Source organism: Culex quinquefasciatus, chromosome 3, assembly GCF_015732765.1.
Source record: "Culex quinquefasciatus strain JHB chromosome 3, VPISU_Cqui_1.0_pri_paternal, whole genome shotgun sequence".
NCBI lineage: Eukaryota > Metazoa > Arthropoda > Insecta > Diptera > Culicidae > Culex > Culex quinquefasciatus.
The window spans coordinates 124,601,659-124,615,632 of NC_051863.1; the positions used below are offsets into that span (position 1 = coordinate 124,601,659).

The 13,974-nt window shown below is 33.7% G+C and overlaps 1 pseudogene; it reads right to left on the minus strand.

The window, feature by feature from the left end:
* Positions 1-1,241: 1,241 nt before the first annotated feature.
* Positions 1,242-2,035, minus strand: LOC119769229 (annotated as a pseudogene).
* Between the last annotated feature and the right edge of the window lie 11,939 nt (positions 2,036-13,974).

Sequence of the window (13,974 nt, forward strand, 5' to 3'; positions counted from 1 at the left end):
TTAAAATAACAGAAACTGTTATTGAATATTCTTGTAAATAAATTTTTGAAGAAAAAATAATAACAATTTCAGTTATTTTAACAAACAATGTTATTGGGATGATATTCAATTGAAAATGTGGAATAAGATTATAATAACAGTTTTAGTTATGTTTTTCCAATTTATTGTATAATAACAGGAACTGTTATTGGCTTGATATTCCATTGGAAATGAGAAATAAGATGATAATAACAGTTTTAGTTATGTTTTTCCATTTTATTGGATAATAACAGGAACTGTTATTAGTTTGATATTCCGCCCGAGCAGGGACAAAAAAACAACACATTTTGGTTTTCGTTACAAAATAGATACAGACTCTGTTATTTTGAGAAAATAAATATGGGAAGGTATCAAAATAAGTTTTTAGATGTTTTCTACAAAAACAATCATATTTTGTTCTATTTTGATAATCCTTCTTGAGTGGACTAATAAATTTGATGAAATTTTTATCATTTATTTGATTACGAAACATTTCCACAAAAATGGTTGACAGACTCATTACTTATCTTATAATTTCTACCGATTATAATCTACGACCTTACAAAAAATATAAAATAAACAAACAATCAAACAATATTTGTCGAACGATTATAACTTACGATTAAACCTTATTGATTGAAGATATTTGATTTCAATCTATTTTTTAAACTAAGGTTTTTTAAAGGTTGTTTGAATCAATGTCTGCCAAAACAAAAGAAAAATAATAAAAAAAATTCAATGAGCTGTTTTAAAAAACTCAACATTTGAAAATTTATAATTTTTGATTATTTAGTTTTAAGCTTTTCTATTTCTATCCTCTTTCTTAGCAAATCTAGAAGGTTTTTTATTTTTATTTTTCCTTCTCTTGCCAAATCCATTGTTAGAATATCCAATTACATCAAAATGAATTATAGTACAAATCATAGTTGAAAGGAACTCCAAAACACTATTAGGTTAAACGAAATACGGAATTGTAAATTGATTGTTTACTAATGAAATAAATTGAATTGAATGATTTTTGCTTGCTTCCGACCTCTTTCAACTTTTAAATTACGATCGATATTGGTCGATTTATTTTAACCGCACTCATGATTACGATCGATCGATAATCAGCTTGAATGATTTTATTTCATCAGCTATCAGTAAATAACAACTTCCAGTCAAGGTCAACTTTATTGATAAAATTAGGTTAATCGAGTACTCAACAAAAAAACGTAGCAAACTCATTTTGTAGTCAGCCATCGACTAACAGCTTCGTACACGGCCCTTTGCGCGTAGCAGCACCGTCTTCTCTCCTTAGAATCCACCGTGGCTTCGCCCCACGATCCGGCAGTCTGGGTTTCCTGCTCGTTCCAGTCATCGGCTTGGATTATCAGCGGGATAATTGCACCAGTGCACTAGCTTTCTCGTCTCAGTTTCTAACCTCCTCGACAGACAGAATCGGCATTACGGTGTACATCTCCTTGGCAGCCGGGGCAGCAGCATCCAGCAGCGCAACGCGCCCCTCTCCTGCTCCTCCGGATCACGATAGAAGAACAAATCGGGCTTCAGCTCCCACTTGTCGAAGATCTTGTCGCGCAGCTTCAGAACCTTACGGGCCAACAGCCGCCACATTTAACCAATCGAGCGCGCCGACTTGATGCACGGGATGGCAAAATCTACAGCGGGTCGATCTCATTCAGCAGCCGCGGCTCACGGAACGCCGGCTGAGTCTGATTCGTGAAGGAACCGAGCATGAAGCGGCCGCAATGACGGTGGCCTCGGTGTAGTTCGCGAACTTGAGCACGGCACGTTGAGCGAACTGTTTTGGCGGGATATCGAACAACTCTCCGGGATACTCGATGCTAGCGATTCAGCGAGCGGCTAGCAGCAGCTTTTCCCAGGAGCGGCCCAGGTTGATGATGTAGACGCCGGCCGGGCGACGCTTGAACAAGTACGACTCCATCTAGAAGTTGACGTCTTCATCCTTAAGCTCCACAATGTCTAGGGTTCTCGAAATCGACTTAAGATTGCTCATCTGGGAGCGCCAAAACCGTTCCGGTTATGTCCGACAGCTCTGGAGAGCTTCTGAGTTCCGGTTCCGGCTACACTTTCGAAATCGTCTACAAAAACTCCGAGATCTGAAAATAAAAAAAAGTTCTGGTAAAAAATCTTTTCAGCACTTCTTAATCAACACAAGCCTTCGCCCCCGAATCATCCGACTCTTCCTAGTCGAAGTCGTTGTCTGTCGCCACGTTCTCTTCGTCATCGTCCAACCCTTGATCATAAGAGGCGGCCATTAGGATGACCTGCGAGCCGATCATGAACTGCAGCAGAACCGTACACAAAAGGGGCCCCAGAACAACGTATCGTACTAGATCTTCTGCAGCAGCTGCGAGAAAACAAACTTTTTCGGCCGGAACTTGAGCAAAACATCGGGTGCCGTTGTTGTTGTATTTTTTTCCTCCTGTAAATTAGGCATAAAACAGATATTTAAGAAAAAAAAACAAAATATGAAATTTGAGAAAATAGCCTACTAAACCTCTGCCCACCATCGAAAAAACGGCTAATATCCACTTTTGGCAAAAACGAGATATTAGCACCAGGTTATAGAGGATGTTCCAACGCATCTTCTGACCCTTGAATTTCACTGAAATAGTGTATAGACTTGGCTGCCGATGCGAAAAACGAAACGGCTAATATGCCACTCTTATGGGAAATTGCATTGACGGAGATTTAGTGACAAACACTAAAACGCATTTTTCTCGGAATACTTGATTTGGCATAATAGCCGGATTTTCAATTATGGGCAGACCTGTCCACGTAGAAAATCCGCTACCCATCGTAAAAACACGTATAACATTTTTCCATTCAAAATAAAAAACAAACCCACTGACATCAGTGATAAAGCGCATACCCAGTCACGGCGTTCCAGCAAGATTCTAGCACAGTTCTAACAGAGCTGGATATTCTTAGAGAATTCTAGCAGGATTCTGACAGAACCAGCTCTGCTAGAATATTTCGTGACTGGGTAATACCCCTCCTCACCACATAACTGCGTTACGTAATAAAAGAACGCTACCTTGGTGGTATGCAACTTATGTTGCAATCGACTTGCATGCGATATTGCACTGACCAGTCCGGAACTCCTTCTGAAAACTTTCGTAAACACGGTGGGTAGGCACGGTCACAAATGACGAATTATTCTAATAGAATTTATTAGCAAAACTTATTCTGCGAATTTGATACCCGTTGTACCAACTGCTAACATTCGATTCATCCTTTTCAACCTGCATTGGAGTGCGCGGGATGCATTGAGTTTTTTCATTTTGAAAAATAAATACAAGAGCATTCGTGTGAGCATTCCAATAAATATTAAAAAAAAACATCTGAAAATAATATTTTGTATAAACTTAAAGCGCATACGCCATTTGTGGACGCTCCCTGTTCTGTCAAAACATTGTTCGATCGCAGCAAGCGCTGAGGTTACGCTTTTGTTTTGGTTGGTTATTTCGTTGCGGTGGGTGGTGGTGCTTTCGAATTTTTGAGCGTAAAGTTGTTGGTGAATACGGTGAATACGAAGAAGACTGTTTAGATTGGTGGACCGCGTTCACCTTTGTTTTTCCGGAGCAGTACTGGCGCGCGAAGGTGTTTAGATGTACAGAGTGTAGGGATTATGGGTTGCAGGATTGAATATGTAATAAATTATTAAATGAGTATTTATTATAACATTGATATAATTCATAAATAATAGTTAAGAGCGCAACAAAAAGTGCAAACCTTCATGAATATTGCCTTGTTAGCTGATTGCGGATGGAGTGCGAGAGCGCGCTAGCGAGCTGCGAGAGAGAACAACAAGCGAGAAAACAACGAGATGCGCGCGGCTGGCGAAAGAGAGAATGAAGATTGTCAAATCAGTTTTGTGGTTAATTTCTGTGGAATAAGACGTGTTGTTTGTTAATTGCAAAATATCTGTGTTTTTATTATAAAAGAAAGTCCCCGATCACGACAATGGCACAGTCCGGTAAGTCGAACCTTTTGATTCATGAAAGATCATTTGTTTTGTTTGAATTGTTGTGTTGTGAAATCCAACAGTTTTGTTTACCTGCCAGGATGCAGGTCCAAAGTTACGCTTTGTTGTTTTGCCTGTGTTTTGAAACAGGTAGATGTTTGCTTGAACTTGTTATTTGAAATTGATAAAAGGCATAAAACTATCTGCGATAATTGACGGTCTTGAATTTAATGAATGATTTGCTTGTTGTTGTGATATTGGGAACGAATGTTTTGTTTTGAAGTTGTAAGTTTGGCTTTTCGTTGTGATAATTGAAAACCAATGTTTTATTCTAAGTTAATGGTGGAATTTGAAGGCAAATAATTTGTTCGAAATTTGATTGTTTTTGTACAATCACATTTTTGCTTTAGATTTGATTGTTGTTGTTTTGATTGACGACCAATGTTTTGTTTTAATTTGATGCAATGTTTAATTGTTGTTGTGGAAATTGAACTCCAATGTTTTTTTACGAATTAGACTTAAATTTTTTTTTTCTTATTTTTGTGATTGATGAAAATCAATATTTTGTTTATAATTTGACAAAAGATTTGACAAGATTGTGGAAATTGAAAATCAATATTTCTTTTTGAATTTGATGGAGGATTAGTTTGTGATTGAAGGTAGATAATTTGTTTTTAATTTAGTTGTTGTTTTGGTAATTGAAATAAATTTGTTGTTTGAATTTTATAGTTGTTATTATAATTGACGACCAATGTTTTGTTTTGAATGTGATGCAAAATTTGATTGTTATGGATTGTTGTTATTATTGATGATCATTATTTTTATTTTGGATTGGATGCTGGTTATTTTGGTAATTGAAGACCAATGTTTATTTTTGAATAAGATAAATATTTGCTTCTTGTTAGTTTTGTTTTAAATTTAATGAAAGATATGCTTGTTGTGGCAATAACTTGATGCAAAGTACAATAAAATCACAAATTACAAAATTTACAGGTTTAATTTTGATTGAAAGAGTTGATTGTTGATGAGGGAATTAAAGATCAATGTTTTGTTATGATAAGATGACAAATTTGCTTATTTTTGCGATAAATGAAACCCAATATTTTGTTTCGATTAAGATACGAGGTTTGATTGATATTGTGGTAATCGAAAACCAGTTATTATTTTGAATATGATGATAGATTTCCTTTTTGTTGCGGCAATCGAAGGCCAAGATTTGTTTTCAGAATTTGAATTTTGTTATTATAGAAAGGTATTTTTTTTTCGATTTCAAATTTCATGCAATATTTGATTGTGGTTTTATGATGGGCAATTTTGAGTTTTAAATTTGACGCAATATTTGATTGTTCATATGGTAATTGATGACCAATGTTTTGTTTTGAAGTTGATGCTAAATTTGATTATTAATTTTATGGTTAATGAAAAATGTATAGTTCTCATTTGAATGAAGATTTGATTGTTGTTATTATTGACGATAAATTTTTAATGTGAATTTGATGCAATATTAGATTGTTGCTTGATGCTGTGGAAATTGAAAACTATCGTTTTAGAATTCTAATGAAAATTTTATAGATTTATGCAGAAATTGACAATCAATGTTTTGCTTTGAAATTTGATTTGAGCAACGTTTTTTGCCGTCATAATTGATTAGTCATAGTTAATTTTGAAGTCTCTTCTGTGTTGGAGACTGACAAACCTCTGTGATGATAGTCAGAAAAAAGTCTCCTCTGTGTTGGAGCCTGACAGACCTCTGCGATGGTAGTCAGAAAAAAAGTCTCCTCTGTGTTGGAGCCTGACAGACCTCTGCGATGGTAGTCAGAAAAAAGTCTTCTCTGTGTTGGAGCCTGACAGACCTCTGCGATGGTAGTTAGAAAAAAGTCTCCTCTGTGTTGGAGCCTGACAGACCTCTGCGATGGTAGTCAGAAAAAAAAGTCTCCTCTGTGTTGGAGCCTGACAGACCTCTGCGATGGTAGTCAGAAAAAAGTCTTCTCTGTGTTGGAGCCTGACAGACCTCTGCGATGGTAGTCAGAAAAAAAAGTCTCCTCTGTGTTGGAGCCTGACAGACCTCTGCGATGGTAGTCAGAAAAAAGTCTCCTCTGTGTTGGAGCCTGACAGACCTCTGCGATGGTAGTCAGAAAAAAAAGTCTCCTCTGTGTTGGAGCCTGACAGACCTCTGCGATGGTAGTCAGAAAAAAGTCTTCTCTGTGTTGGAGCCTGACAGACCTCTGTGATGGTAGTCAGATTAAAAAAAATGAATGATCTGTGCTGGAGTTCTTTGCGAAAGCAGTCAGAGAACAATCTCCTCGATAAAGGAACCCGACAGACTTTTGTGATGATTTTTTTTAAATAACTTCGCAGAAGGAGCCTTATGGATTTTAGAAATATATTGTTCAGCAAATCTTTTCATTCAATTAAGAACCGTCTTTAACATCACAAAAGAAATTGACCTAAGAAAATGAATAAATAAATTTAAATGTGAAAGTGAGCACTTTTTGGTATCCACAGATAAAGCAATATGTATTTTGGAGTTATGTCTGTGAACTACCCAAAAAAAATGATTTTAAATTCATCGAATAGGACTAAAACGGTTGTCACTTTATATAACACTGGAGTTGTCCTCTCTTGAAAGATAAACCTCTAAATTGAAAGACGTTAATGATTAAGTATTCCATATTGATAGTAGTTATGGTTAATTGTTACTTTAATCGATTTATTCAGCTGTGATACAAAAGTTGCTTGAAACCCAACATTATTTCACAGGGAAGTAAAAATGTAAGTAATCGTTAACATGAACAATACATTATTAGTTAAAAAAGGTAAAATAATTCACTTAATAATTAATTTGATGCATTTTTAAATAATAAATAAAGGAATGATTAATCATCAGAAATTCTTAAAATATAATTTAAAGTGTGAGAGCGTTGCGTCACAAGAGAAGATAATACAAATATTTAAATATTAATTTTGAATTTGAGAAGTAGGAGTGACAATTTAAGCAACGAAAAAAAAAGCATAATTAAAAAAAAAACTAGGAAACATTTATATTTATTGTATTAATTTTTATTTTTCAATGCAATATCTGTGATTTGTATCAAAATAGTTCAAAATCATTAATTAATTTCGATAGAAATTATATTTTAACAATGTATCATTTTATTGAGTTAAAAAAACACTTTCAGAATTTTTGTAAAGTAAATATATCAAAATTAAATTAAAAGAAACATTATTTTAAAATAAATTAAAGAAACTTTGGGGTTCTTTAATCGATTGTACTTAATTATGAAACCAAACTTTTTCAAATTACATAACAGGAGTTTATCAGCAAAGAAAAAGTTAAAATTTTAAATAAGAAAAGAAACCATTGACAGGGATCGTAAAGATCGTGATTAAAAAAAAAATAGGTTTCTGTGAACAATCTACTCAAGTAATATATCAAAGTTGCTTGGAACCCATTTTACATCACGAGAAAAATAAAACCAAATATTTAAAAATAAAACATTAAAAAAATCTTTCAGCTGTTTTTAAGGTAAGCAAGATACGTTTTGAAGGAATTTATGGTTAGGATATTGTCTCCTCCGTGTTGGAGCCTGACAGACCTCTGCGGTGGTAGTTTGAAAAATGTTTCGCCTGAGCTGGAACCCTTTGAGAAAGTAGTCAGATTGCAATCTATACATCTATGCATTACAAGAATAATTGAATAAAATATTTTTTTTTGTTGTTATCTGATAAGCACAGTACATTTTGAAGGTATTTATAAATAAAATGACCTTAAACATTGTTTTGATCATGATTAAATGTAACATTAAATAATCTAATCTACGGTAATATCAAATGTGCTTGGATCCATACCTTTAGCTACTTTAAATACAATTTGAAGAGAAAATTAATTTGACATATAATAGAAATCGAATATAGCGGAACGGCATTTATTTCAATTTATATATTTTATTTTTATTGCAACAATTTACCACATGATTTTGTTTTATTCATTAGAATAATATTTTCTGAACTATGTTTTGTTTCAAGATAAACAAAAATATTATTAAGTAGACATAACTTGGACATAACAGAGAAAAAAAACTATTCGGTAAAAACTATCGTTTGTTTGGTTAAAAGATCGCGTAAGTGAATATTAATAGAAAGTTCAAAATTTTTAATATAAAAGTTGAAAAATGTTGATACTACCATGCATTTACAGATCAAAATCGTTAAATCGGTAAAACAAATATTTAAGAAAGCTTTTGTGGCAAGAATAAACAACATTTGATTTTATTTTTTTATAAAAAAATGTATTTTGTGCAGCAAAGCACATTTTGAGCATTAATTGAATTATTTATATTATTTTTGCAATTTGCTTCATTTATTGAGATTGCTTTTTAAGAAATCATCCTAAACTGAAATACGGACTATTTTTTATTTTATGAAAGTGTACCGGTACTGATGAAAACAAATTCTTTAAAAATATTACTGATTTTGCATTTTAGTAATTTTTGCCATGATTTATTAACAGTTTCAAAATTAGTTAAAATGCGGTAATTTGTGATACAATGTTAAGCGGTGTATGTACATCAGAAGGAACCGGTCAAGGAAAAAATCAAATGGGCAGCAGTAGAAGCGAAAGCAAGCCAGATAGGGTGAAGAAAAGCCCCAAGAAAACGCTCCATCTCCTTTGTTCTGCTGTTCGTGAAACCTTCCTTTCCTTCCGATCTCCATATTAGCCTTTATATATAAAAAAAGTTGTTTGTTTTAGCAGTACAGCTTGGCTGGGAATAAATTACAGAAAAGTACAGATAAAAATATTGAAAATGAGGAAGGAATAAGCTTGCTTGTGGATCCATTTTGGGTGTTTTTGTATGTATGTATGTATGTATGATCCCCATACCCGCAGGCAACTTGGTCCTGGAACACATGTGAGCGCTAGGTGAACAATTCGATCATCTTTTACTCCGTAATCTGTACACCCACGTGCATAAGTTTTTTTGCACGAATTTTAGTGCCACAAATACCGGCGCAAAGAATAAAAAGAAACCCCTTTCCCCCCCAAGCACCGGAAATTTGTAGCGGGTGTAGGGACACTTTGTATAGACGCCCTTGCTCCCATCACGTCACTGAGGGTATGGAGCGACGAGAAATTAATAAGCATGCCCCCCTAGTCGAACCTTCATTAGAGAAGCAGGCAATCCACAACTCACAGCGAACGACCAAAGGAACACCCTACCGCGTATATAGTAATATTGGCGTGGTTTGTCTTTACTGAAGTGTATGGATGTTAGAGTGAATGTTTGTGTCAATTGGAAATAAAATGGAAAGCTCTCACCAAATACGAAGAATCTTGGATACAGCTCAATTTCGATCGCCTCGCAACATGACACTTGAAACTTCACAAATCTTGAATTCCTGCCTTGATCAGCAGAACCTCCGGCAGCAGTCTTGGTACTGCACGAATGACTGCAAGCGACCCAAAACTTTAAAGTGGCTGGATGATGAACGCCACCCACATCTGCTTCGACAATTCTTGAAAGACGTGGAACCACAGGAACGCTTAAGCTTATGGCCACTTCGTGAGGTTAACAAGCTCCTATCTTATTGCTGCTGACATCTCCTTCCGGTGGAGCAACTTTTCCGAGTCGTGGAAGACGTATTTCAAAAATTTCACAAAATTGTCACTTCCATCAATGTCTTGAAACGGAAATAGGCTGGATCCATTTTGGGTGTTTTTGGGTATTAATTACAAACATATACTTTTCGTCACGACTGCATTTAATATTAAAATCAGTTTATGTTTAACTTCAAGTCCCGTCTGGTGGATCAATCGGACGTGGCACTGGGCTGATCGATTTGAACTCCGTGGCGGGCGCACATAAATTCAAAGTGTAAATTTGAGTAAAAACAATATCTGTGCCTGTCATAGTTTTTGTTTCAGATTTTTTTTAAATAAATAAAATAAATTACCACATTGTATATATTTTTAGAAATGTTTATTCTTTGTTTTATATCGTACACATGAATTTAAAACTTTAAAAACGCCAGGATTATGCTTCAATTGTTAATTAAGTCAGCAACATGTTAGATTTTTGAATTTAGAACACATTGTTTTATATTTCATATTCACAAAATGATAATAAAGAAAAATAATTTGATTCCATTTAATTCGAAATGTTTAAAAAAAAATATTGCTTTTGAATTTGAATTATTATTTTTTTAAATCGTGTTGTGTTGCTTCAGCAATGTTTGTAAAATTTGCTTTTTAATTTTAAATTACATAAAATTTAAAGAAAATCAGGTAAACAATCACTAATCTCGTATTGCATAAAAAATTGATAAACCTGCGTTTATTTGAGAAATATTTGTGGTTTTTGTTTTTCTCCTCGTTTTTTTCTTTTTCTTATATTTTCAGGTGTTTTAAATTTTCAACCTCATCAGTGCATTCCATTTTCTACAACTCCTGCGATCGGATGTCAGTCTCTTGGACAACATAGATGAAACATTTCGAAGACTGCGCTTTCGTATTTAGATCAGCATGAAAACAAAGTCGAGGAACCCGACGAAAATCTTTTAGGAAATTTAAAAAAAAACATTGATTGATTTAGCATTCATGCAATTTTTCTGTTAGGAATTATGATTGATATTCGTCATCTTGAGAGTAGAAAAGAGGGAGAATGTAGGGATTATGGGTTGCAGGATTGAATATGTAATAAATTATTAAATGAGTATTTATTATAACATTGATATAATTCATAAATAATAGTTAAGAGCGCAACAAAAGTGCAAACCTTCATGAATATTGCCTTGTTAGCTGATTGCGGATGGAGTGCGAGAGCGCGCTAGCGAGCTGCGAGAGAGAACAACAAGCGAGAAAACAACGAGATGCGCGCGGCTGGCGAAAGAGAGAATGAAGATTGTCAAATCAGTTTTGTGGTTAATTTCTGTGGAATAAGACGTGTTGTTTGTTAATTGCAAAATATCTGTGTTTTTATTATAAAAGAAAGTCCCCGATCACGACACAGAGGAAAAAAACAGTCAGAAGATTCGGAAAAAGCAGTGTTTTTGTTTCGGTTGGAGCCGGTTTCTGCTGTTCCAGCTGCCAAAGAAAACAGTTTGACAGTTTCTTCCCGTGGAAAAGGAGCGTCACAGCCAGCAGGTAATGCCATATTTCTAGCAAAACAATATAATAGGGCCATTGTGCAAGTGTAAACAAAGAATCTATCTTGCTCGTTGTTAATGTAAACATCAACGTGAGCAAGTTAGATTCTTTGTTTACGCTTTGACATTGGCCCATTTACATGGTTGTGCTTGATTAGTCGTAATAGTTCTGGCTTTTATTTCCAGTTTTTTTTACAGCAATTGAGGATATACGAGGTGGAGGAAGACGCATCAAATGCGCAATCTGGAGTGCTGCTGCGTAATGTACCTGGCCAGCAGGAAGAAATTTCATCCGGTGGCGACTCCGCCGGTGACGATTCCAATAAGCAACGAAGATGGAAACGGAACTGGCACTTTTTGCAGATCCCAAATCGGCAACGTTGAGCGTTTCGAGTCTTGAGCCGGAAATAGGCCAAGAATCTGTTTTTTTGTCAGATAAGTGTTTTGTTTTATCTTTTATTTAGTGCGCTACTCAGATCATCTCTAATTTCCTAACTGAATTGATACTTTGTGTTTTTCTATTTCTAATTTCGCAGGAACAAAACACCGACCATTGTTCAACGCTGGAGATAACTCAACATTTATTTGTATCAAGGTAAAACTTGATAAAAACTAAATAAATTTTCTTAAATTCAACAATTATTTTTAACTTTTCAGAACATTTTGATACCAACGCAGAACGAGAACTAATCGTAATGGGACGGCAAAATATATTAGGAGTCAGTGTATTAGGTATGTTTACAAAATATTTGGTCAAAGTGAACATATCACTTTCATTTTTCTAATGAAATGTTTTCGTTAGAATATTTGTTATAATGCTTAACTTTATATAGATTTATAGTGATGCTTTCATTTTTAAATTAAGTCTGTATTCAACATATGAAACCAAGCAATTTGTAAAACTAAAGTTATTCTAAAATCGCTGCTAATATTTGTAACTGCCAATAAAATCTCTTTTTATTTTCGAAACGTTTTCTTTTTAAAATGATCAATCCTTATTTAAAACACACCTGGTGAAAGCAAATTAATCAGTTTATGTAAATCTTTGATCTTTTTTTGTAACAAAATTGCAGAAAAAAACATAGTTACTCTGTTTTACACTGCTCATGATTTTTTTACAATCAAATATTAAAATGCCTTGAAATTCTTTAGAAATTTTTCTTGCCATTTCCTTAAATGTATTCAATTTCGAACAACATTGAAGCTCACATTCTTCTTAGATTTTGCTTTTCTGGATAACATTTCTCACCCCATTTTAGTCAGGGAAAAGTTTGAACTTTTCAAAATTATTTTTGATTTCTGGATGAGAATTTTTCGCACTTTTTTTCTATGATAAAAAGGCGGAACCTTGATTCTAGGCATGATTGTCGCATGTTCGAAAAGTTGCATATGAAAAAATGCGATTGAAAATTTTAAATACCTCTGCTGTGATTCTACGCATAATTGTTGTTTATATTAAACTTGCTACACAACTAGCAAACATGATTGAAAACTTCTTTAGTATTTTTAATTTTCATTTATCTTGTTTAGTTTATGTTTGTTTTTGGTAGTATTTGGCCTATTCTACCACCTCTTATCATTAAATTTTTCCTATCTATTTTTTTTTATGTTTTTACAGTCAAATACCTAGAAGTATAGTCTGGGACGCTAAAAAAATACTGCATTATTCTTTTTACTTATAATATAAAAAATGAAAATCGATTTTTAGTGATTTTTTAGATCGAAGCCCGTCTAGAGAAGGGTCTAGAGTAATTTCTGTTACACAATTCTGTTATTACAACTCTTATATGACCCATATTTGTAATAGCCTGAGTTACAATGTTATGCTTCATTACTTATGTTATTTTTTTGTTACAAACTTCTGCTCGGATAGCTTTCCATGTGATAAAATGATAACACTTTTTGTTATGCAATCAATCCATATAAATAACAGTTTTTGTTATTTGGGTGCCCCGCATCCACCGCTCAGAATAACTAACCTTCTTATTCTATTGTTCTGGATTAAATGTTATTAGTATGTTATTGCAATAACAGAGCAATAACAATTTGAGTTATTTTTCGAACAAATCTTTGTTATGGAAATTTGTTATTTTAACAACTAATCCGATCATCCCAATAACGGATTTTGATCTTCTCACAATATCAAAAACTGACCTTCCCAAGTTATTTCCGTCTGCTCGGGTAGAGAAAAACGCTCACAAAGTTTGACAGTTCGCTTTGCACATGGCAAAATCTTGAGCTTAAATCTTCTCTTACTCAGTTTAATCATAAAATATCTTCATGTAACTTTCAGGAGTGATGAATAATCATCTTTTAAGTGGATTTAATAAATTTTCTGTAATATGAAATTTTTGGATTTTATAATTGTATGTAACCCTTAATCATTGCAGTTAATTATGCAGTTTGTTTCTAATTTATGAAAGCATTCATATAAAATAATAATAATATGTTCTTGAAAACTTAATGAAACTCAATCAATCAGAGGGAGGGCGATAGTTTTTACAGATCTAACCATTTTAATGCAAATGCCAGTTATATTTAGCTTTTTGAACGATTGATGTTTGAGACCACGTTAACAAAAAGTGTAAAGTTTAATGAAAATTTTAGTAAGTTTTGGTAATTTTGCATCTTATCATGATTTTTTAAAGATATTCAAGAACCCACTTTTTTTTATGATTTACAAATTAACTTTAGTATATTTTTTTGGTTTTGGATAATTTTTTGAACAAGATTTTATGTATTTTAAATACATAAAAAAATCGTAAAGCTAATAAAATTTCAATAAATTGTGCTTGTTACAACATTCTTCCTAATTTGAATAG